General features: G+C 42.1%; 1 pseudogene; it reads left to right on the top strand.

The window, feature by feature from the left end:
• Positions 1 to 218: 218 nt before the first annotated feature.
• On the top strand, positions 219 to 23,172 carry LOC120856570 (annotated as a pseudogene).
• Positions 23,173 to 26,669: the final 3,497 nt, after the last annotated feature.

Raw genomic sequence — 26,669 nt, 5'->3', positions numbered from 1 at the left:
AAAAGACCCAGTTCCTGATGTTACTGAACCAGGTTCATTGGTTAGAAGCTCAGCAAGCCAAATGTTGAGGCACCAAGATGTGCAGCAGAGAAAGGAGTTATCCACAAGGCAGCCAAGCAAGAAAATGGGAGAATAAATCTCAAATCTGCCTCTCCAAGGGGAGGAGTTTGAGATATTTCAGAGATAGAGAAACAGTATAGTCTCAGGTGTGGGGAAAGATGACTGAGGACAGGGAAAAGATGAAGCGATCAGGTTCTGAACAGGAGTATCTGAATTACATGCTTCTTCATGGTATGTAGGGCTTCCCTGGAGCTCAGCTGGTAAAGAGTCCCCCTGCAATGTGGGAGACCCGAATTTGATCCCTGGGTTGGGAAGATTCCCTGGTGAAAGGAACAGCTACACATTCCAGTATTCTGGCCTGGAGAATTCCATGGACTGTATAGTTCATGGGGTTGCAAAGAGTCAGACACACCTGAGCGACTTTCATGATATGCATATTCAAAAATGGAGGCACTTACCATAATCTGGGGATACAGTTTTTGGCCCTCTGATGTCCAAAGGTTATTTATGGAACACTTGTACATGCCCAGTTTTAGGGTCAGTGGTCTCAACCAGTCTTAGCAGGCTGGAATTCAGACTAGACCCAGCTGACTCCAAGTTCCGGGAAAACAACTCATGCAAGCATCTTGTGGTTTAAGCTATGAAGCTTGGTGGATATGCAATTTGCAACAAAATAATTAAGCCTTGCTCAGTGAAGGCAGGCTACAAGCAAGAGGTTTTTTAGCAAGCTGTAAGATAGGCTCAAGAATTTGGATTAGTTACCAGCTTCTGTTGACCCTATGGGGCATAGTTTCGCTAACCTCTGGATGCTCACAGTGGAGTGCAGGAGATAGATAAGCAACAATTCAGTATGATTCATGCTCTTCTAAAAGTGATCAATGGAAGAACCATGAAACCCAGCCTGAAGAAATCAAAAAGAAAAGAAGCTACGAGTAGCAAATGAAGTCATAGGAACCAGGGAGAAAGTGGTACATACAGGCAGTGGTAAGTATATTTTGTGTGACTGGGGAAATAAGATGAGCCTTATGCAAAAACGTTTGCCCAAAATAGTTGTTTTTGAGGTATGTCAGCAGATTTTATTTGACAAGAATCACTTCAGGGCTGGGTTTCTCAACCTCAGCACTACTGATATTTTGGACCAGAACATTCTTTGTCATTGGGCAGGGGGGTGGGGGCAGTGTGCTGTCATCTGCACTGCAGGATGTTTAGCAACATCTCTGTTCTCTAACTACTAGACACCAGTAGCAACCCCCTTTGATCCTCTTCCATTCTCTCCCCACCGCCAGCTCCCTAGTACCCACCTGATCATTATGACAACCAAAAATGTCTTTCAGTTCAGTTCAGTTGCTCAGTTGTGTCCGACTCTTTGCGACCCCATGAATCGCAGCACGCCAGGGCTCCCTGTCCATCACCAACTCCTGGAATTCACTCAAACTCACATCCATGGAGTCAGTGATGCCATCCAGCCATCTCATCCTCTGTCATCCCCTTCTCCTCCTGCCCCCAATCCCTCCCAGCATCAGAGTTTTTCCAATGAGTCAAGTCTTAGCATGAGGTGGCCAAAGTACTGGAGTTTCAGCTTTAGCATCATTCCTTCCAAAGAACACCCAGGGCTGATCTCCTTTAGAATGGACTGGTTGGAACTCCTTGCAGTCCAAGGGACTCTCAAGAGTCTTCTCCAACACCACAATTCAAAAGCATCAATTCTTTGGCACTCAGCTTTCTTCACAGTCCAACTTTCACATCCATACATGACCACAGGAAAAACCATAGCCTTGACTAGATGGACCTTTGTTGGCAAAGTAATGTCTCTGCTTTTCAATATGCTATCTAGGTTGCTCATAACTTTCCTTCCAAGGAGTAAGCGTCTTTCAATTTCATGGCTGCAATCACCATCTGCAGTGATTTTGGAGCCCCCAAAATAAAGTCTGACACTGTTTCCACTGTTTCCCCATCTATTTCCCATGAAGTGATGGGACCAGATGCCGTGATCTTCGTTTTCTGAATGTTGAGCTTTAAGTCAACTTTTTCACTCTCCTCTTTCACTTTCATCAAGAGGCTTTTTAGTTCCTCTTCTCTTTCTGCCATAAGGGTGGTGTCATCGCATATCTGAGGTGATTGATATTTCTCCCGGCAATCTTGATTCCAGCTTGTGCTTCTTCCAGGCCAGCGTTTCTCATGATGTACTCTGCACTCCTTTTCCTATTTGGAACCAGTCTGTTGTTCCATGTCCAGTTCTAACTGTTGCTTCCTGACCTGCATATCGGTTTCTCAAGAGGCAGGTCAGGTGGTCTGGTATTCCCATCTCTTTCAGAATTTTCCACAGTTTCTTGTGATCCACACAGTCAAAGGCTTTGGCATAGTCAATAAAGCAGAAATAGATGTTTTTCTGGAAATCTCTTGCTTTTTCCATGATCTTTAGACATTGTCAAATATTCCTTGGGGGACAAAATCATTCCCTTTGAGAACCGCTAATCTAGGGATAATGTGGAAAATGGACTAGAAGGCAAGGAGGTTAATTATATAGCATTGCAAAGCTCCAAACTGCGAGTGATGAGACCAACATCTACAACAATGCAACAGGAAGAGATATGGGAAGTTGTCAAACACCTGAAGAGATAGAATAGACAGTGGGTAATGACTAATGCTAAAGTTGAAACTCTAGTACTTTGGCCACCTCATGTGAAGAGTTGACTCATTGGAAAAGACTCTGATGCTGGGAGGGATTGGGGGCAGGAGGAGAAGGGGACGACAGAGGATGAGGTGGCTGGATGGCATCACTGACTCGATGGACGTGAGTTTGAGTGAACTCCAGGAGTTGGTGATGGGCAGGGAGGCCTGGCGTGCTGCGATTCATGGGGTCACAAAGAGTCGGACACGACTGAGCGACTGAACTGAACTGAACTGAATGACTAATTAGATCTGGATGTTGAGGCAGAGGAAGGAATCTCATGTGAATCCCCAATTCTCTAAATTAGTTGACAAGTTGACCAAGGATGCCACCAACTAAATTGGGTGAAGAATTTAACTTTATGTTTGAAAGTAGAAAAGCTTTTAAAAGTTACTCTATATGGAATATATAGGAAGAGAGAGAAAGAGAACAGTGTAAAAGGAAAAATAAACATATTTCCTTCTTAGGTGATATGTAGCAAGAAACCTACAATCTGCTCCAAATATTAATCTAAATTGAACCGAATCAAATGTAATGAAGTAGAAGTATCTTATTCGGAAATTCTCTTTTTTTAAAAAAACATCCAACCAGCAATCATACATATATAGTTTTCACACATGAATTTTCATTAAAAGAGCATTTGCTCACCAATCTCTCTGCAAAAGCTGTTACCTAGATTACAATGGGAAAATAGATTCAAATAGTGAAGTTTGCCTTTAAAAGGTTATACTGAACAAAACTAAATTAAAATACCATTGTACAAGTCCTCACATTCAGTTACAGGAAGTTGGAAACTAGAAAAGAGAAGCAAAATCACCTCTAATTTTCTTGTAATTATTTTTTCACTAGCGATATTTTTAATACAAGTATAATTATAGTATACATGTAATTTTATAAATGTTCCCTTAAACTTATTTTAATTTATAAGCATTTTACCTAAATGCTTACTACAGAAGTTTCATAATCAATGATTTTCTTCATGTACATAACCTAAATAATAATTAAATATGTGATATTTATAAAGATAATACCTTAGGAGACACTCACAGAAATGAGATTGAATCAAATGGACTGCATAGTTTTAGATTCTTGATTCATAGATTTATATTGGCCTGTCACTTTCCAAGAAGTTTCCCCAAATCTATGGCCACGCCACCCTGAACATGCCCAATCTCCTCTGATCCCAGAAGCTAACCAGGTTGGGCTGGGTAAGTACTTGGATGGGAGACATTTCCACAGATTTACATTGTCCTAAATAGATACAATGTTCAGTTTTGTAACAATGGGCATAACTTTTTAAATGGTTTATCACCTTAATATTTCAAAAATAGTGAAAAACAAAAAGTCAAAGTAAAAGTCGCTCAGTCGTGTCTGATTCTTTGCGACCCCATAGACTATACAGTTCCTGGAATTCTCCAGGTCAGAATCCTTGGATCTGGGAATCCTGGGATTGAACCCAGATCTCCCACATTGCAGGCAATTCTTTACCAGCTGAGCCACAAATGAAGCCCAAGAATTCTGGAGTGGGTAGCCTATCCCTTCTCCAGGGGATCTTCCCGACCCAGGAATCAAACTGGGGTCTCCTGCATTGCAGGCAGATTCTTTACCAACTGAGCTATTAGGGAAGCCCTTAAACGGTTTATAACCTTAATGTTTCAAAAATAGACCCTGTCGCTTTAATTTTGAATTTCCATGGTTGTTAAAGAGATAAATAATTTTCCTTGGGCTTTCTCACTAGTATTTGTTTGTCATGTTTCTCTTAATGTATCAATGTGTTTGCCAAAGGTGAGTAGGAGAGATACTGCCTTTTTGGTTTTTGTCCACTATTGTCTGGGGTCATACTATCTTCTATCAATTTCTAGTAGTAATAAAAAATAGCAAAGTTATTTAAAGCTTTAATAAAAATAGCAAAGTTTTTCTGACATACTTTCTTCCAATATGCTATTTGCTCTTTAAAACACTACACTTGTTAAAGTTTTCCATTTTCTCGTAGTCAAGTAGGTTGAACTGTTGTGGGGTTTTGATTTGTTGTCTGTCTGCTTACATTGTGATTTTATGTGTGATTCTTTAGGAAGTCATCTCCTTTTTGGCTTAAATAAATGAATTACAACAAATATTTGGTGAGTACCACTATGTGCCAGGCACTATTCTGTCTTGCAAATACAGCAGTGAAATAAGAGAAGAGGTTCCTAGTTGGGGAGGATAGTTGAAAACAAGTGAATGAATAAATAATTTAAGACAATGCCAGATAGTGATACATGCTGATTTTTTTAAAAAGAGATTAAAGAGATAGAAAATGAGAGGAAATGGAATAAGTGTTCATTCTACATTACTCTAAGTTTTATCTATATAGAGCTAAATGTTTTAAATGTGTAATATTTAAACCACTTAAAATTTCAATGCTTTGAGATGCCTAAAGTGCTATTTTTTTTTACAGTCAAGACTACATTTGTGTTGAAAATATAGTATTCATAAATGTTTGCCTTTCACTTAACAATCCCTCTCCCTCATCCCACCCTCCTAAAAAAAAAAAAATAGGGAAAAGTAAAATTAAATGTTGAATCTTTTACCTCAAAACTAAAACAGTAACTGGATTGATCTTCTTCTATGTGATATCTGGTGCACTGAGTTAGCCTCCATCTATGATGGGGAAATGATTACACTTACAAGAACAAGATCCTTTTCCACTGCTTAGCACTGTGAAGACAGAAGACTATTGAAAACATGAATTCATAAGGACAGACTGAAAGGAAGAAAGAGAGTCTGATTAAATGTAACAAGAAGGAAAAGTAAAATATATTTTGGTTAGAAGGAATCATGCATGACATATAGCGCAAGATCAATAGATATTTGCTAAAAGTATAATTCAACAAAGAAAAAAGATGAAAGCAAATGAATCATATATGTATACTTATGAGTATACACTGAAAAATCTTTCCAGACTAAAATTTCCGAGAGAATACTGTCCAGAATAGAACTTTGATACTGCAAGGCATCACACCCTTGAGACAGTATTGGTTCTGCCCTCAAATTATTGCTTGAGATAAACCTTGATCTGGTTTGAAACCTGATTTGAGTGCCTCAGTTCACTCCTATAAGACATAAGGTCCTTCTTCCTCAGATGCTTCAGCTCTCGTAAGATGTTAACTCTCCCCTCAGCCCATGTCCGACGGCCTAGTAGTAAATTTGACTTTGGACTACACATGGGCCTAAGTTTGCACTTCAGCTCAACTTTGCCACTTCCTAGCTTAGTACCCCAGACAAGTCCTAAATTAATACTTAGTTTCCTTACAAGGGCTTCCCTTGTGGCTCAGATGGTAAAGAACCTGCCTGCATTGTAAAAGACCCGGTTTCATCCCTGTGTCAGGAAGATCATCTGGAGAAAGGACTACTACCCACTCCAGTATTCTTGTCTGGAGAATGCCATGGACAGAACAGCCTGGCGGGCTACAGTCCATGGGGTTTCAAAGAGTCAGACACGACTGAGAAACTAACACACTTCCTCACATATAAAATTGGAATAATACTATCTACCCATTACCTCAATAAATGATTATGACGGCTAGGTAAAAAGGTCTACACAAACTTACTGTTCCAGCTCTATTACAGTGCATGGATCACACTAGATTAGCTAGTCACTAGCTAAAGAGCATACATTAATATAGCTCCATCAAGAAACAAGACAGTGTCCATCAATGGCTGAATGGATAAAGAAGATGCAGTGTGTGTGTATATCAATGGAATATTACTCAGCCATAAAAAGAATGGAATAATGACATCTGCAGCAACATGGATGGACATAGATATGATCATACTAAGTGAAATGTCAGAGACTAACACATATTACGTGATATTACTTATACGCAGAATTAAAAAATAGTACAAAGGAACTTACTTACATAACAGTGTTGAAACAGACTCACAGACACAGAAAATAAACATGTTTATTACCAAACAGGAAGAAGGGGAGGGATACATTGGGAGTACAGGATTAACGCAGGCACACTACCAAATATAAAAGAGATAAATAACAAGGATTTACTGTATAGCACACAGAACTATATTCAATATTTTATAATAACCTATAATGGAAAAGAATCAAAAAAAGAATATAGATCTATACTTATACGAGCTGGTATTCATGCATGCTCAATCGTATCCGACTCTTTGCAACCCCATAAACTGTAGCCCGCCAGGCTCCTCTGTCCATGAGATTTCCCAGGCAAGAATACTGGAGTAGGTTGCCATTTTTTCCTTGAAGAGATCTTCCTGACCCAGGGATTGAACCTGTGCCTCCTGCGTCTTCTAAATTGGCAGGCAGATTCTTTCACTACTGAGCCACCTGGGAAGCCTCATATACATATATATATATATACATATATGTAAAACTGAATCATCTTGCTGTACACCAACACTAGCACAACACTGTAAATCAACTATACTTCAACTTAGAAAAAAAAAAAAGAAGACACGATTAGAGGTATGAGAGTTTTATTAGGAAGTGCCTATAACAGATAAGAGGGGAGGGAGTAGAAGGTGAGGAAAGCCTCCAGACCCTAATGCAGCTCGACATCTGTGGGAGAGAAGAGGACAAAAGATTGAGGACAAGGTAGAAAGAAAACAGTTCCCAGGAAGCCTCAGGTAGACCAAGCTGGAGTCCAAAGCCAAAGTGGCCACGGCTCGCTGGAGCTGGCCTGCCTTGGCATGCGTGCCATGCTGTCATTGGCACAGGTAGCCCAGTCTCCATGCGAACATGATGATGGACGCACAGAGGAAATGGCTGGAGCCCTCTGTTAGCCAGCCTCCCCAGAGGAGGAGATCTAAACAGTACACTCTCAAGGCAACTGTATTCTACCCAACGTGCTGCTCAGATATACATGCAGGGGCAGGGAGCAGGACCTCCATGGGTCTGCCGACCTCTCCGCCTACCGGAAAATTTAGAAAACATGGTTACTGAGACAGACCAGAGCCAGGTCACTGCCACTAGGTCTCCAAGACACAGCTGCTTCTCATCCTCTCTCCCTCTTCTGTCTATTCTAAGCTCCTCTGACCTGTGGCTATCATTTCAGCAGGAGTGATATCATCACTTCCTAGGGAAGTGACCCAACTCTTCATTCCTGACGCAACGGAGCCCTTTGCAATCACATGCTTCTGAGGCCAGGTTGCTGCGGCTGCTAAGGTGCCGTCAGTCATGTCCCACTCTGTGCGACCCCATAGACGGCAGCCCACCAGGCTGCTCCATCCATGGGATTCTCCAGGCAAGAGTACTGGAGTGGGTTGCCATTGCCTTCTCCGTCTGAAGCCAGTAGTGCTATGCATATCCAGATATAGTTTCAGCGGGGCAACAGAGTCCCAGGAGAGGCCCAGGAGAATCTCCTGGGTCCTACATACATTCCTCTCTGCCCCACTGTGTAAAAGAAAGGCCACATCCTCCAGAGGATGACGATGGAATCCCCCTGCCAGAAGGTGACACTTTTCCCCTGCTGGTCCCTGGAGGCAGGAATCCAGCTACAAATCATAGTTCAACAGGACTTTTGTTATAGCCCTGGGCAAGAGCATACCTCATTTGGGGCCTAAGAAGTCTAACAACTGAAGAATCCAGAATGCGGGGACAAAAAAGAAAAAGTCCCGCAGGGGGTGATGGTAAGCAGGACCACTTCTACTCTGATCCCTTTGTTCCTTGATCCATTCATTCCTGTAATTGTGGACCCAGTGCCATACAGAGGTTTCTGATTGAACACATACCCTGCAGGATTGACAACCTAGCCTTTCAGATGGTTGCCGCTCATCTGTCACTTCAGGTGTGCTTTTAAAGGCCTTCCAGCATTCTGTGAGGTCAACCGCCCCTGATGCCTTCTTGTGTGATATATACAATCACAGGACCTCATGGTCACGGCCTACTCTTTCTAGATTTTTTTGCAGTATCTTTGTAGGCTACATATTTGCCCTAAGGATGCCAGGAGCTATTAATCCTCTCTCAGTTCCTACAGAATTCCCCTTGGGCGGCTCTTCTGACCTTACTGGTAATTAAGGTAATTGTGGTTTCTTGGCTCCTAGTAGTTAAACACTCTCAGTTCGGTTCAGTTGTTCAGTCGTGTCCAACTCTTTGCGACCCCATGAATCACAGCACGCCAGGCCTCCCTGTCCATCACCAACTCTCGGAGTTCACTCAAACTCACGTCCATCAAGTCAGTGATGCCATCCAGCCATCTCATCCTCTGTTGTCCCCTTCTCCTCCTGCCCCCAATCCCTCCCAGCATCACAGTCTTTTCCAATGAGTCAACTCTTCACATGAGGTGGCCAAAGTACTGGAGTTTCAGCTTTAGCATCATTCCTTCCAAAGAACACCCAGGGCTGATCTCCTTTGGAATGGACTGGTTGGAACTCCTTGCAGTCCAAGGGACTCTCAAGAGTCTTCTCCAACACCACAGTTCAAAAGCATCAATTCTTTGGCACTCAGCTTTCTTCACAGTCCAACTTTCACATCCATACATGACCACAGGAAAAACCATAGCCTTGACTAAACAGACCTTTGTTGGCCAAATAATGTCTCTGCTTTTCAATATGCTATCTAGGTTGGTCAAAACTTTCCTTCCAAGGAGTAAGCGTCTTTCAATTTCATGGCTGCAATCACCATCTGCAGTGATTTTGGAACCCAAAAAAATAAAGTCTGACACAGTTTCCACTGTTTCCCCATCTATTTCCCATGATGTGATGGGACCGGATGCCATGATCTTCATTTTCTGAATGTTGAGCTTTAAGCCAACTTTTTCACTCTCCTCTTTCCCTTTCATCAAGAGGCTTTTTAGTTCCTCTTCACTTTCTGCCATAAGGGTGGTATCATCTGCATATCTGAGGTGATTGATATTTCTCTCGGCAATCTTGATTCCAGCTTGTGCTTCTTCCAACCCAGCATTTCTCATGATGTACTCTGCATATAAGATAAATAAGCAGGATGACAATATACAGCCTTGACGTACTCCTTTTCCTATTTGGAACCAGTCTGTTGTTCCATGTCCAGTTCTAACTGTTGCTTCCTGACCTGCATATCGGTTTCTCAAGAGGCAGGTCAGGTGGTCTGGTATTCCCATCTCTTTCAGAATTTTCCACAGTTTCTTGTGATCCACACAGTCAAAGGCTTTGGCATAGTCAATAAAGCAGAAATAGATGTTTTTCTGGAACTCTCTTGATTTTTCCATGATCCAGCAGATGTTGGCAATTGGATCTCTGGTTCCTCTGCCTTTTCTAAAACCAGCTTGAACATCTGGAAGTTCACGGTTCACGTATTGCTGAAGCCTGGCTTGGAGAATTTTGAGCATTATTTTACTAGTGTGTGAGATGAGTGCAATTGTGCGGTAGTTTGAGCATTCTTTGTCATTGCCTTTCTTTGGGATTGGAATGAAAACTGACCTTTTCCAGTCCTGTGGCCACTGCTGAGTTTTCCACATTTGCTGGCATATTGAGTGCAGCACTTTCATAGCATCATCTTTCAGGATTTGAAATACCTCCACTGGAATTCCATCACCTCCACTAGCTTTGTTCAAGGTGATGCTTTCTAAGGCCCACTTGACTTTACATTCCAGGATGTGTGGCTCTAGGTGAGTGATCACACCATCATGATCATCTTGGTCATGAAGATCTTTTTTGTACAGTTCTTCTGTGTATTCTTGCCACCTCTTCTTAATATCTTCTGCTTCTGTTGGGTCCATACCACATCTGTCCTTTATTGAGCCCATCTTTGCATGAAATGTTCCCTTGGTATCTCTAATTTTCTTGAAGAGATCTCTAGTCTTTCCCATTCTGTTCTTTTCCTCTATTTCTTTGCATTGATCGCTGAAGAAGGCTTTCAAATCTCTTCTTGCTGTTCTTTGGAACTCTGCATTCAGATGCTTTTATCTTTCCTTTTCTCCTTTGCTTTTCACTTCTCTTCTTTTCACAGCTATTTGTAAGGCCTCCTCAGACAGCCATTTTGCTTCTTTGCATTTCTTTTCCATGGGGATGGTCTTGATCCCTGTCTCCTGGACAATGTCACGAACCTCATTCCATAGTTCATCAGGCACTCTATCTATCAGATCTAGTCCCTTAAGTCTATTTCTCACTTCCACTGTATAATCATAAGGGATTTGATTTAGGTCATACCTGAATGGTCTAGTGGTTTTCCCTACTTTCTTCAATTTAAGTCTGCATTTGGCAATAAGGATTTCATGATCTGAGCCACAGTCAGCTCCTGGTCTTGTTTTTGCTGCTTGTATAGAGCTTCTCCATCTTTGGCTGCAAAGAATATAATCAATCTGATTTCGGTGTTGACCATCTGGTGATGTCCATGTGTAGAGTCTTCTCTTGTGTTGTTGGAAGAGGGTGTTTGCTATGACCAGTGCATTCTCTTGGCAAATTCTATTAGCCTTTGCCCTGCTTCATTCCATATTCCAAGGCTATATTTGCCTGTTACTCCCGGTGTTTCTTGATTGGAAACTGGTGTTTCTCTGACAGAATGTGGTCCACTGGAGAAGGGAATGGCAAACCACTTCAGTATTCTTGCCTTGAGAACCCCATGAACGTATGAAAAGGGAAAATGATAGGATACTGAAAGAGGAACTCCCCAGGTCAGTAGGTGCCCAATATGCTAGTGGAGGTCAGTGGAGAAATAACTCCAGAAAGAATGAAGGGATGGAGCCAAAGCAAAAACAATACCCAGTTGTGGATGTGACTGGTGATAGAAGCAAGGTCCGATGCTGTAAAGAGCAATATTGCATAGGAACCTGGAATGTCAGGTCCATGAATCAAGGCAAATTGGAACTGGTCAAACAGGAGATGGCAAGAGTGAACATCGACATTCTATGAATCACTGAAAAAATGGACTGGAATGGGTGAATTTAACTCAGATGACCATTTTGTCTATTACTGCGGGCAGGAATCCCTTAGAAGAAATGGAATAGCCATGATGGTCAACAAAAGAGTCCAAAATGCAGTACTTGGATGCAATCTCAAAAACAACAGAATGATCTCTGTTCGTTTCCAAGGCAAACCATTCAATATAATGGTAATCCAAGTCTATGCCTCAACCAGTAAACACTCTCAGTTGGTCTCTATTACTTGGGAGAAGCCCCATCATGCCTGTGGCTATTAAGAGACCGCTCACCTGTTTTGAGCCGTGGCCTGTACTTGTTGGTGACAGTGGTACCCTTCTTTGTAGTACATTCGTAATGGTTTAGGTGAACGTTGTGTCCTTCAGGCCTCCCATGGAACATAATCCTCTGCTTAGTCTTCCATAATATTTCCCTTCTAGCATACCTCTCCAACTTCTTACTCCTTGCTCTGCCTCCTTCCAGGGCAACTCAGGCTTCTCCCAGAGAAGGCAATGGCACCCCACTCCAGTACTCTTGCCTGGAGAATCCCATGGACGGAGGAGCCTGGTGGGCTGCAGTCCATGGGATCGCAAAGAGTCGGACACGACTGAGCGACTTCACTTTCACTTTTCACTTTCATGCATTGGAGAAGGAAATGGCAACCCACTCCAGTGTTCTTGCCTGGGGAATCCCAGGGACGGGGGAGCCTGGTGGGCTGCTGTCGATGGGGTCGCACAGAGTCGGACACGACTGAAGCGACTTAGCAGCAGCAGTAGCAGCAGCAGGCTTTTCCACTCCACTCAGGTTTGGCCATCACTCCTCTAAGGCTTCTAACAGCATCCAGTAATGATTTTGTCTCATCCTCTAAGGTCCCCGCTAAATTAAATCTTTCATTTTGAAAAAGGGCCCTCAGCTCTACAGATACTATACTTCTCTTAAGCAAGGTGATTTATTATTTATATAACTGATTATATTTCTCCCTTTGACTGTTAGGAAGCCCAGAATCAAATTTTAGTCATATGTGTGTTATATACTGAAATTTATAACACATATTTTATATACTAACCTCACAGTAGCTTCATCTCTTCTTTCACTTTTTACTTCACACTGTCTTTTTCACTTGCATTTATTCAATACACTATCTGCTCAGCATGTGCTAGGTACATTAATATTATCTCACTTAATCATAGCTTTCCCTCTTGTGGGATCTTAAGCAAGACACTGAATTTCTTTAAGCTTTGATTTCTTACCTGTAAGTCAAGATGATCCTAATGTACACTTCACAGGGTTGTCATGAGGATTAATAATGATTGGCTGTTGTTCAGTTGCTAAGTCATGTCCAATTCTTTGTGACCTCATAGACTGTAGCACACCAGGCTTCCCTGTCCTTCACTCTTTCCCGGAGTTTGCTCAGGTTCATGTCCATTGAAGTCAGTGATGCTATTTAACCATCTCATTCTCTGCTGCCTTCTTCCCCTTTTGCTTTCAATTTTTCCCAGCATCGGGGTCTTTTCCAATGAGCTGGCTCTTCACATCAGGTGGTCAAAGTATTGGAGCTGTTAATATCATTAGTAAGTGTTAGTTGCTCAGTAGTGTCTGACTCTTTGCGACCCCATGGACTGTAACCTGCCAGGCTCCTCTGTCCATGAAATTCTCTAGGCAAGAACGCTAGAGTGGGTAGCCATTTTATTCTCCAGGGGACCTTCCCAACCCAAAGATCAAACTCGAGTCTCCTGCATTGCAAGCATATTCTTTACCATCTGAGCCACCAGGGAGGCCATTAGTTATTAGAAAATATTAAATTTTTTTTGCCTTAAAAATTAAAATATTTGATATAATTATTTTATAAAATGTTAATGTAGCAATGTCTGAAAAGATAAACATCAGTTTATCACAAAAACAATATACAGAGCAGAATAAGTATTACTCATCTCTTTTATTATGGCTTTAATCTAATTGAAGGTTTTTGTGGTTCCTGTAATTAACGGCACTATAAAAGAATCAATAAAGCTAAGTTATAATGAATGTCCATACAGAAGGGCTCATTTATGGATATTTTTTTAATATAGGGCAAATGAGATGATGCCATCTCAGAAGTGAGCCCAAGGATACTTTATGACAAAATTTATTCAGTTTTACAGGAATATCAGATTGCTTCAGACTGACTTACTAGCTATAATGATGAGGCTTATTCTACCCCAGGGACTTAGTATAGTGCATTAATAATAAATACATTTAGAAGAAATGCTATTCTGACAACTAAACTTAGTGCCCCAGAAAGACCGCTGAACCAGAAAGCAGGAAACGTGGAAACTAGGTAAGCTCTGCAACAGACTCCAGAAGCATAAGGCAATCTGTGCAGCCCTCTGAACTTACATTTTACCTGGGTTAGAGCACGTGATCTTATGATGCCTGTCAGCCTCAAAATGCCATGTATCTTTATTCTTAACCTCAAAGTATCCATGTAAAATTTTTGGCCAAGAAATCAGAATAGCTTTTGAAGTGGAAAGCCTAAATTACACGCCCCAAAGCAACAGGAAGATAAATTATAGCTTAACAAGAATTGTACTTGATTCCTTCCTAATTTTCTGGGATTTTTAGTATGAGAATGATATCTAAGAATTTTATATTTTCAGATGTTTATACTAACCAACAATTCAACTCAATTCAGCAAATAGTTATTCAGTACTAATACTTGCCAAGCACATACTAAGTTCTCAAGTTTCTGAGAACATGATGTAGGACACATATTATCAGTAACAATCAACTAAACAGCTAGCTGTGTATATAAGGTACTCTATGTACTCAGCCCTCAGCAAGTGTGGCCTCACTTTCTGCCCTCAGGAACTGTAGTATGTAATGAAAAAGGCAAGCCATCCATCGAAAAATAAGTGATCAAGTGTCAAATTTGCTGATATAGGTAGGAAATGTCATAAGATTTCAGAGACAGGACACATAACTGAAAATCCAGGTAGGCTTCCTGGAGGATGAAATGTGAGCAAAATTTGAAGGATACTGAAAAACAAAGAGGCGTGTTAGGCCTATTAGTGGATATTTATAGCCTTCTCAGAATTGTTAGGATTAGATTTACTTTTATGTGTGAAATGCATCTGTGTTGTCTTCACTCAATTTTAGGTACCCTGACAGCACAAATGATGTAGCATTTATATTTGATTCAATACAACAGATATTTATGGAGTGCCTGCTATATGTCAGGTACCGTAAGCTGGAAAGGAAGGACTAGGTAAAAAAGAGAAAGGAATTGGAGAAATAACTCGGAAGTCTGCCTCTGAACGATCTCAGTAAACTTGGTTTGAACCCTCCGTCTTTACCTGGACCGTGAAATGTATAGAGCCCTTTCAAGAACCGGATAACTTCCACCTCCTTACATCTAATCTGTTCTGCACAATGCTGAAATGAAACTCAGCCTGTTCCTGGTTTTCCCATCAAAGGCACTCACACAAAGCTGCCTGGGTTTAGAAGCAGTCACTGGAGATGTAGGTAATTGTGGGGAGGAATCACAGCTCTCTGCGGGCTGCCAGCTGCTCTCTCCCTGGTCCCTCTTCCCTCCCTCCGTCTTGTTTCCTCACTTACTCCATCCCAGATTGCACCCCCACCCCCAGTCTCAAATTCTCCCCATCTTAAAACCAGTAAATTTCCCCTCCTCCAACATCCAGGTCCTCAGGTCTCAACTCTACCTCCAGCACTCTTCAACCTATTCCATTACACCTAATTTTCCAAACCTAGATGCTTCTATCCTCCTGAGGAATTCTGGCGCCAGCTATTAAGAAGAGTGTGATAGTTTCTCCACCTCATTACAAAGAGCTAAGTGCACCGGTGACTCTAAGAGAAACCCAAAGTGCTGCGGAGGGACAGAAGGAGGAGGGAGAGCCAGAGACGGGTCAGGAAGGGTTTCCTGGCCCCTTTGAAACAGTCTCTGTCTTTTCCAAATTTACACACTATTGATTGCCTGCATCACTGCTTGGACTCTTGTCCTCTGCTGCCTTCTATTGTTATTTTGCTTTCCATCTGTCCGTGTGTTTTGTCTCCTGACTAGATTTTTTGCAACTTCAACCCAGCAGTTTTTCCCATTCCTCGCCAGAACTCTCATGGGTATAATGGGCCTCACTGGTGAGTCTGTTGAATCTCAATCTGCAGGAGCTATATGATTTGCCTTGTTTCAAAATACCATCCATAAATTTTCCCCCACCGAAAGGCCATCTAGCAGGAGTCTTTTTTTTAATTAAAATAAATTATGAAGATCATGGCATCTGGTCCCATCACTTCATGGGAAATAGATGGGGAAACAGTGGAAACAGTGAGAGACTTTATTTTGGGGGGACTCCAAAATCACTGCAGATGGTGACTGCAGCCATGAAATTAAAAGACGCTTAGTCGTTGGAAGAAAAGTTATGACCAACCGAGACAGTATATTCAAAAGCAGAGACATTACTTTGCCGACTAAGGTCCGTCTAGTCAAGGCTATGGTTTTTCCAGCAGTCACGTATGGATGTGAGAGTTGGACTGTGAAGAAAGCTGAGTGCTGAAGAATTGATGCTTTTGAACTGTGGTGTTGGAGAAGACTCTTGAGAGTCTCTTGGACTGCAAGGAGTTCCAACCAGTCCATTCTGAAGGAGATCTGCCCTGGGATTTCTTTGGAAGGAATGATGCTAAAGCTGAAACTCCAGTTCTTTGGCCACCTCATGCAAAGAGTTGACTCATTGGAAAAGACTCTGATGCTGGGAGAGATTGAGGGCAGGAGGAGAAGGGGATGACAGAGGATGAGATGGCTGGATGGCATCACTGACTCAATGGACGTGAGTCTGAGTGAACTCCAGGAGTTGGTGATGGACACGGAGGCCTGGCGTGCTGTGATTCATGGGGTCGCAAAGAGTCGGACATGACTGAGCAACTTCACTTTTTCACTTTCATACAATTATACATAAGTATAGAATTAATAATATAATTAATTATATACATAAAATACCTGGTCAGCAGTGTTAAGTGGAGGTAGCTCTGCTTTTCCTTTTACAGATGTAAAGTGCAAGTTGACACACAGGTCTGACATTCAGCTCACTTGAACACGTTTTTAAATTGGGTTAACACATTATTTGGGAAGGGTATTAGCTGAATCACACAAGAGCATATTAATCATTAACGTAACATCACCCAACAGCAACCACAGTTCTTGGAAGTAAATTGGCACTGCTGTCAACATCCTTCGAAGTTCTTCTCCACATTAACTACCACTGAAGGCAATGGCACCCCACTCCAGTACTCTTGCCTGGAAAATCCCATGGATGGAGGAGCCTGGTGGTCTGCAGTCCATGGGGTCGCTAAGAGTCGGACATGACTGAGTGACTTCACTCTCACTTTTCACTTCCATGCATTGGAGAAGGAACTGGCAACCCACTCCAGTGTTCTTGCCTGGAGAATCCCAGGGACGGGGAGCCTGGTGGGCTGCCGTCGATGGGGTCGCACAGAGTCGGACACGACTGAAGCGACTTAGCAGCAGTAGCAGCCTCCTAAACAAGGTGCCGTCAGATAATTGCTATCGGCCCAGGTAGGAGGTAAGTGGGTTTAATGTATGAGCACTATAAAATGGAATGAAGTTTTGGTGGGCTGGTGTCAGGAGAGGGGACCAGTCTTCCAGTCCCTCAACTATACCAAGTCCAGCTGGCTTGTGTTTCTAAGAGCTCAGGCTCAACAATGAATGAGAGCTGGGTTTTAGCTCTGCTCGTTCTTAGTTGTATAACTTTGAGGTTTAAATTTCAGTTTTCTCATCTGTAAAATGAGGATGATAATGTTAACTGTATTCTAAGGTTGCTATGAAGATTAAGTTAAATGATGAATTTAAAGCACTTAGTACAGTATCTGGCACATTATAAGCCATGAAAAAGTTGGCTGTTCTTTTATTATTAACAGGGACCATGGCCTTAAAGTTCTAAGATGGAGGACAATTAAAAAAAAAAAAAAGAAAGGAAAGAAAGGTTTGCGAAAGGTTTGCTGTTGCTAGAGGATCATGTTCAACACCATAGTTGGGCATACACATTCTACCTCATATTCTGGCCCCACGCTCAGCTTTACCCAGAGTGCTTTACCCACTCTGCAAAAATCTCTGTAGCTCCCCAAGACACTCTGACTTCCTCCTTTAGTTTCCCAGAGTACTTTGCATATACTGTTGTACTTTCCCTTATCACAATATATTCTCATTATTTGTTTGCATATCTATCTTCACTTTCAGTTCAGTTCAGTCATCAGTCATGTCTGACTCTTTGTGACCCCATGAATCGCAGCACGCCAGGCCTCCCTGTGTATCACCAACTCCCGGAGTTTACCCAAATTCATGTCCATCGAGTCAGTGATGCCATCCAGCCACCTCATCCTCTGTCATCCCCTTCTCCTCCTGCCCCCAATCCCTCCTAGGATCACAGTCTTTTCCAATGAGTCAACTCTTTGCATGAGGTGGCCAAAGTATTGGCATTTCAGCTTCAGCATCAGTCCCTCCAATGAACACCCAGGACTGATCTCCTTTAGGATGGACTGGTTGGAACTCCTTGCAGTCCAAGGGACTCTCAAGAGTCTTCTCCAACATCACAGTTCAAAAGCATCAATTCTTCAGTGCTCAGCTTTCTTCACAGTCCAACTCTCACTTCCTTACATGACCACTGGAAAAATCATAGCCTTGACTAGACAGACCTTTGTTGGCAAAGTAATGTCTCTGCTTTTCAATATGCTATCTAGGTTGGTCAAAACTTTCCTTCCAAGGAGTAAGCATCTTTTAATTTCATGGCTGCAGTCACCATCTGCAGTGATTTTGAAGCCCTCCAAAATAAAGTCTGACACTGTTTCCACTGTTTCCCCATCTATTTCCCATGAAGTGATGGGACCAGATGCCATAATCTTAGTTTTCTGAATGTTGAGCTTTAAGCCAACTTTTTCACTCTCCTCTTCCACTTTCACCAGGAGGCTTTTAAGTTCCTCTTCACTTTCTGCCATAAGGGTGGTATCATCTGCATATCTGAGGTGAGTGATATTTCTCCCAGCAATCTTGATTCTAGCTTGTGCTTCTTCCAGCCCAGCATTTCTCATGATGTACTCTGCATATAAGATAAATAAGCAGGATGACAATATACAGCCTTGACGTACTCCTTTTCCTATTTGGAACCAGTCTGTTGTTCCATGTCCAGTTCTAACTGTTGCTTCCTGACCTGCATATCGGTTTCTCAAGAGGCAGGTCAGGTGGTCTGGTATTCCCATCTCTTTCAGAATTTTCCACAGTTTCTTGTGATCCACACAGTCAAAGGCTTTGGCATAGTCAATAAAGCAGAAATAGATGTTTTTCTGGAACTCTCTTGCTTTTTCGATGATCTAGTGAATGTTGGCAATTTGATCTCTGGTTCCTCTGCCTTTTCTAAAACCAGCTTGAACATCTGGAAGTTCACAGTTCACGTATTGCTGAAACCTTTACCCGACCCCATCTCAGGCTCTGAGTTTATAGGTAGTGGAAGCCATATAACGTCTTTGTATTTGTAGCTATTAGGCACTCTGCAAGTCTTGGTTGGATGGATGGTGGATGGATGGATGGATGGATGGATGGATGGATAAGGAAATGGGACAACATATGAGTTGGTAAAAGAATTGAAATTTACCGAAAGGTACTGAGGGGACAGAGCAAGATAGTCTTTACTTCATAAAGTGTCCTAAGCCTGGATCTGAGCAGAAGTCTAGACACTGTTTAGAACTATTTGCCTGATGAGGCAGTTGGGCAATCTACATGTGCCTTCTAGGAAAAGCATGACCAGGTGGTGACTGTTGTCAGGGTCAATATCAGGCAGAACACCTTAATAACCAGGGAGCCAAGGCAGGATGCTGTCTCTAAATTTTCCAGCAGTCTTCAAGGTTAACATGTTAAGCAATCAGGAGCAAGAAGTTTTTCCAGGTGTAATTAACTGGGGACTTCACTGGCAGTCCAGTGGTTAAGCCTGCCTTCCAATGCAGGAGGTACAGATTCGATCCCTAGTTGGGGAGCTAAGATCCCACATACCTCATGGCCATAAAAGTAAAACATAAGATAGAAGCAACATTATATTAATACCAAATTCAGTAAAGACTTTAAAAATGGTCCAAAAATCTAAAAAAAAAAAAAAAAAAAAATGAAGAAGAAGAGGATAAAAACCAGGTGTGGTCAATTGCCAGGAGGGCAGACAGACTTATCCACACACTGTCCTCCCTGTGATTATGTTCACTGTAAACAATGATGTAAGATCTAGAGATAGTATGGAGATATGCAAAGTGATTCCCACAGAGAATAGACCATCTGAAGATAACATTTGAAAGTACGGAGAATATTTTAGAACATAAGGCAATATAAAGGGAGATTTATAGCTTGACTTTTCAGGAATCATTCTATTTTCACTTTATTTAATTTTTTTTGCTAAAGGCAACTGAAATAATATTTAAATGTGCTTTGTGTACTGTGCTAAGTCACTTCAGTCATGTCTTACTCTTTGCAGCCCTATGGACTGCAGCCTGCCAGGCTGCTCTGTTCAGGTGATTCTCCAGGCAAGCCTACTAGAGTGGGTTGCCATGCCTCCTCCAGGGGATCTTCTCAACCCAGGAATCGAACAGTGCCATCTGGCAAGCCCAATATTTAATCACTGATCATTTATTATGTACTTCATACTTTTTTTTAAAGTGATATACTGGAGTCAGTTTCCACTGGCTCATTCAAGGATACTATGTGCATTTCTTCTCATCTCCCCTTAGATGACTTCACAATGGCATCTTAAAATCAACCATGGCAGGAGTATTTACACCATGGAAACAGGCACACACTACAAAAATAGGGTTTCCTACTCCCACTTCCTCTAAGAGCTGATTCTTAAACTTTTACCCGTACACCACAGGCTTTACAATGAATGATCCCAATTAATCCTCCCAACACACCAGTTTTACAGATGGAAAACTGATGTCTAGACAGGTAAACAATGAAAAAACTTATTACAAACTATTTGGCAGCAAAAGTAGGCTTAAAACTGACACCATCTATCTCCAAAGCTGATGAAGTTAACCATGATGGAGGGAACACTTCCTGACTCATTCTGTAAGGCTAGTATTACACTGAGACCAAAGGCAGATAAAGACATCACAAGAAAAAGAAATTACATCACAAGAAAAAAAATATCCTTTCTGGATGCAAAAATCCTAAATAAAATACTAGCAAACCAGATCTAACGACATATGAAAAGGATTATCTACTATGACCAGGTGGGATTTATCTCAGGAATGCAACAGTGGTTCAATACAAAGAAATTAATCAATGTAATAAACTACATTAAGAGAACAAATGTAATAAAAAATGATCATCTCAGTGTGGGCTTCCCTTGTGGCTCAGTGGGTGAAGAATCTGCCTGCAATGCTGGAGACCTGGGTTTGATCCCTGCATCAGGAAGATCCCCTGGAGAAGGGAAAGGCTACCCACTCCAGTATTCTTGCCTGGAGAATTCCATGGACTGTATAGTCCATGGGGTGGCACTTAGTGACTTTCACTTTCAACCACCTTTCACAATACAAACACTCAGAAAACTAAGAATAAAAAGGAACTTATCTACCAAGATAAAGGGCATTTATGAAAAACCCACATCTAACATGATAACAGTAAAACTGAAAACTTTTCCCCTAAGAGCAGGAACAAGACAAGGATGCATACTTGCATCACTGAGATTCAACATGGGAAGTTCTAGCTAGAGCAAGTAGATAAGAAAAATAACTAAAGGACAAACAAATTGAAGAGATAGTAGTAAAACCATCTCTATTCACAGATGTCATGATTTTATATATAGACAGTTCCAAAGAGTCCACATGAAAGCTACTAGAGCTAATTTTAAAAATTCAGCAAAGTTTCAGGTCACAAGATCAACACACAAAAATCAGTCATGTTTCAATACACTAGTAATGAACAATTCAAAAAGGAAATAAGAAAACATTCCACTGGTATAAAAATAGCATCAAAAAGTTAAGAATAAATTTAACCAAGGAGGTGATATATACACTGAAAACTCTAAAACATCTCTGAAACAAATTAAGAAAGACCTAACTAAATGGAACTATATCCATGTTAATGGATTGGAACGTAGATTTAAATTGTTAAGATGGCACTACTACCCAAAGTGATTTACAGATTCAACACAATCTCTATCAACATTCCAACAGCCTTTTTTTTCAGAAATGAAAAAACCCTATCCTCAGATTCACATGGGACTGCAAGGGTCCCAAAATAGCCAATACAATCTTTGTAAGTAAGTGTAAGTAAGTGTTAGTCGCTCAGTCGTGCCTGACTCTTTATGACCCCATGGACTGCAGCCCACCAGGCTCCTCTGTCCATGAGATTTTCCAGGCAAGGATACTGGAGTGGGTTGCCATTTCCAAAACTGGAGGACTGACAACTCCTGATTTCAAAACTTACTGCAAAGTTACAGTAATCTGAACAGTGTAATACTGGCTTAAGGATAGACATATAGACCAATGGAACAGAACTGATATTCCCAAAATAAACCCATACATCTATGGCGAATTGGTTTTCCACAAGAGTACTATGTTCATTCAGTGGGGAAAGATTAGTCCCTTCAACAAACAGTTCTGGCACAGCTGGATTCTAGATGCAAAGGAATGAAGTTGGAGGCTGTTCTCACATCACGTACAAAAATTGACTCAAAATGGAATAATGAAACTCTTGGAAGAAAGCATAGCGGTAAAATTTGGTGACCTTTGGTTTAGCAATGGATTCTTAGATATGACACCAAAGCATGATCAATTAAAAAAAAAATAGATAAACTGGGTTTCATCAACATTGAAAACGTTTGTGCAGCAAAGGATATCATGAGAAGAGGTGGCCCAGCTTTCTTAGCTGGGGCAGCAGCCATCATCACAGGGCCCAGCCGAGCACATGTGGTTCTCTCCCTAGTCTGGTTCCTCTGTAGCCTCTCTATCCAGCCCTGCACCCTAGCCATTTGAAATCGCAGATATCAAGTACCCACTGTGGCTTATTGATGAGATTATCAGCCATAACACCAGTGGTTCTACTTCAACCTGCTATATCCCCATCACATCTTGGACCCCCTCATAAGTCATCACATCTAATTTTCAGCTCAAATCCACCACAACCTAATCACTCAGCCCTACAGCATTTCCAGGCATGATGAAGGGGCTTGATGGGCCCAGTTATCAAGGTTTACTTCAAAGATACCCATCCCATGTTTCCTACTGGAAGATGTCCCGGTCCCTGGAAAACATGAAGACTGGAGACATCATTGAGTTTCAGCGCCCAATTTGGCTGCTAGTCTACCAGGGCAAAGAAAAGTTTGCCATCTGTCCAGACCAGAAACTCAAGCTCATTATCAAGAGGTGAAGTCTATTCACATGATCATGAGAGGAACAAGCATCACTTTGATGCTATGGGTGATCCATGCCATCATGAGGGACTTGGATGGCCACACTGTGTGCCAACTGCTCTTTGCTGGTCAGAACAAGAAGGACATTTTGTTGCAGCTGGTTCGTAGTAGACAAAACCCCGGAAGCAGGGGACCACACTAGCGCTTTGTGAACAAGATGACGACCCGGGACCACACTCCCCAGAGAAGGAGCCTCCAGTACTCCTGCCCTGAGCCAGTATGTTGGCCTGTCCAACCCTGACCACACGGGTCATGCCAAGGAGCACTGCTTCCTTTTCTGATGGCTGGGCACTGGCAGGATCATACCTTGAACACTCCTCATGCCCCATTCTCAACCAGTCCTCTCCTGCCAACGTTCTTCAAAGCTGTGGCCCCAGGTTCAACCTGGCCTGCCCATGCCCTGGGTGGTCACCCAGCAGGCCTGATCTGAGGAGTCCCTTTGGAAGCAGAGTTCTGCTTCAGGTGGGCAAACTGGCAAACTTCAGGACAAGTTTCTGTCTGGTTCTCTACTCCTTATGACCCTGTGTCTCTCCCTCCTTGCCCTCTTCTCCCACCACAGGGCTAAGGCAGCCATCACTAGGCTTGATCCAGCCCTCCCTACGAGGGACCACAGACTGGAAATAAACAAGTAGGGGCAGCCCAAGGCTGCAGGTTCTATCCCAGCCATGGTCCCCAGACCTTTGCCTGACTCTCTTCACTGTCTGCCTTAGAGTCACGACTTAGGCCTCAGCAGCGCCTGACACCACATGAGACTGGGAACATCACAATGTCCTGGTGGAGACTGGGTCAGGGTGCTGGGAAGACAGGCTGCCTCCCACCCTAGGGCCCAGGCAGGCCCCAGCCACCCAGGAGCTTAGCACGTCTATGGCTGGAATGGGAAGAAGGTGCTGGCTGAGGGCCCATCAGGCTGTATGTGGGCCATCTTGAAACACTGGCATTCTCCCCATCTACCCAAACATTCAGGTAATCTTGGAAGCTACAGGTTGCAACTTAGCAGAGCATGATTCACCCCAGGGTGGGGATTTGGGGTGGGAAATTGATGGCAGACCTCTACCCCTCCTTCTGCCTTCACCCTCAGCATGAAGATTTTGAGCAGAATTTCCTGTCTGGGAGACATTCTCAGTGGCCCTCATATTGCCTTTAGATAACAGCTAGGCTAGACAGGTGCATATCAACTTTTCAAAGTTGTTTATAAGAAGAAAAATATTGAAGTAAAACTTTTTATATACTAAAATAAAGTAAGTGAAAAGAGAAGTTTAAGGAAAAAAATTGAAGTAAAACTTTTTTAATATTAAAAAAGAGTAAGTGAAAAGGGAACCCACAGAATGGGAGAAAAATATTTGCAAATCATATATCTGATAAGGGTTTACTATCTAAAGTGTATAAGAACTTCTACGACTCAATAATATTTATATAAAGTGAAAGTCGCTCAGTCATGTCCAACTCTTTTGCGACCCCATGGACTCTATAGTCCATGGAATTCTCCAGGCCAGAATACTGGAGTGGGTAGCCTTTCTCATCTCCAGAGAATCTTCCCAACCCAGGGATCGAACCCAAGTCTCCGGCATTGCAGGCAGATTCTTTACCAGCTGAACCACAATGAAAGTCCCAATAAAAGACAAACAACCCAATTTTTAAAATGCTCAGCATCATTAGTGATCAGGAAATGCAATGCAAAATCACAGTGAATACCACTTCATACCTATAAAGATGACTATTAAACAAATAAACAAAAAACAAAAACGGAAATAAGAGGTGCTGGCAAGGATGTGGAGAAATTGGAACCTTCATATACGGCTGTTAAAAATGTAAATGTAAAATGGTGCAGTCTCAGTGGAAAACAATTTGGCAGTTCCTCAAGAAGTTAAATATATAATTACCAGCAATTCACTCTTGTATATACTCAAAAGAATTGAAAAGAGGGACTCAAAGAGGTATTGTATGCCAATGTTTATTACAGCACTGTTCACAATAGCCAAAAGGTGGAAACAAACCAAGTGTCCATCAACAGATGAATGAACAAAATGTGGTACATACATAGAATAATATCCAGCCATTAAAAGGAATGAAGTTCTGGTACATATTACAACCTGGGTGAAACTTGAAATAAGCCAGACGAAAGGACAAAGTTTGTAGAAAATACATAGTGACAGAGAGAAGATTAGTGTTTATCAGGGGCTGGAGGGAGGAGTAATGGGAAGTTATAGCTTGATGGGTACAGAGTGCTTGTTTGGGATAATGGGAAAGTTTTGGAAATAGATAGTGGTAGTGATTGCACAACATTGTGAATAATTAATGCCACTAAATTGTGCACTAAAAATGGTTAATATAGCATATTTTGTGTTATGCTTATTTCACCACAATAAAAAATTCCCTTGCTGAACTGTTGTGGTTTGTCAACCCTCCATCTGATTTTCCAGCGTCTTATCTTCCTCCTTCGAGTCCTGTGACCTAATGTTTGACACTGCCCACTTCTCTCTCAATTGCCTGAAGCCTTTCTCCTCTGTGCTGTAAACCTGGCACCTTGCCAACAAGTTGTACATTTGGCAACAGCTGTGGATGTACCAACCAGCACCAATGTTGTCCCACCCCTCAGTTCAGTTCAGTTCAGTCACTCAGTCGCGTCCGACTCTCTGTGACCCCATGAATCGCAGCACACCAGGCCTCCCTGTCCATCACCAACTCCCAGAGTTCACCCAAACTCATGTGCATCGAGTCGGTGATGCCATCCAGCCATCTCATCCTGTGTCATCCCCTTCTCCTCCTGCCCCCAATCCCTCCCAGCCTCAGGGTCTTTTCCAATGAGTTAACTCTTCGCATGAGTTGGCCAAAGTATTGGAGTTTCAGCCTCAGCATCAGTCCCTTCAATGAACACCCAGGACTGGTCTCCTTTAGGATGGACTGGCCCACCCCTACAGTGTGACAAAACTGTTGTCATGGAACATAGGGCATTAGGGGAAAAACTGTAATAATATGAATACAAGACTATGTATGTATGAAAAGTATATTAAATAAAAGTTCCAGAAAGCACAGGTAAACCATATTTGATAGCTTCAGAAACTTGTCCAGGGCTTCCCTAGTGGCTCAGTGGTAAAGAATCTGCCTGCCAAAGCGGGAGACACAGGTTCAGTCCCAGGTCCAGGAAGATCCCACATGCCTCGGAACAACTAAACTTGAGTACCACAACTATTGAGCCTGTGCTCTACAGCCCAGGAGCCACAACTATTGAAGCGTACATGCCTGCCGAGCCCAGGCTCCAAAGAGAAGCCATTGCAACAAGAAGTCCATTCACTGCAACTAGAGAGTAGCCCCTGCTCCCTAAAACCAGAGAAAAGCCCTGAGCAGCAACAAAGACCCAACACAGTCAAAAATTTAAAAATAAAAACCTTATAGAAACTCATCCAGAAAGATGCACTTTCTTAGGGATCACCTTCCTCAATGGTTCTGGGAACAAAGCATCTTGACTTCTTGAAGCAAACTGCCCCTCAAGAATTAGGCCACAAAGACTGGGGTCTCTTTAAAAGATGCTGATCCTTTAATGTCCTCTTGTTTTCCTAAGTTTTTCCAAAATGTTTGATTGATTACTTGGTTTTTCATAATTACATCAATGCTGAAGGATATTTTTTTTATGGACCAGGA

This window comes from Oryx dammah, unplaced genomic scaffold (genome assembly GCF_014754425.2).
Source record: "Oryx dammah isolate SB20612 unplaced genomic scaffold, SCBI_Odam_1.1 HiC_scaffold_28, whole genome shotgun sequence".
Classification (NCBI taxonomy): Eukaryota; Metazoa; Chordata; class Mammalia; order Artiodactyla; family Bovidae; genus Oryx; species Oryx dammah.
This window is presented reverse-complemented; position numbering and strand designations above follow the sequence as displayed.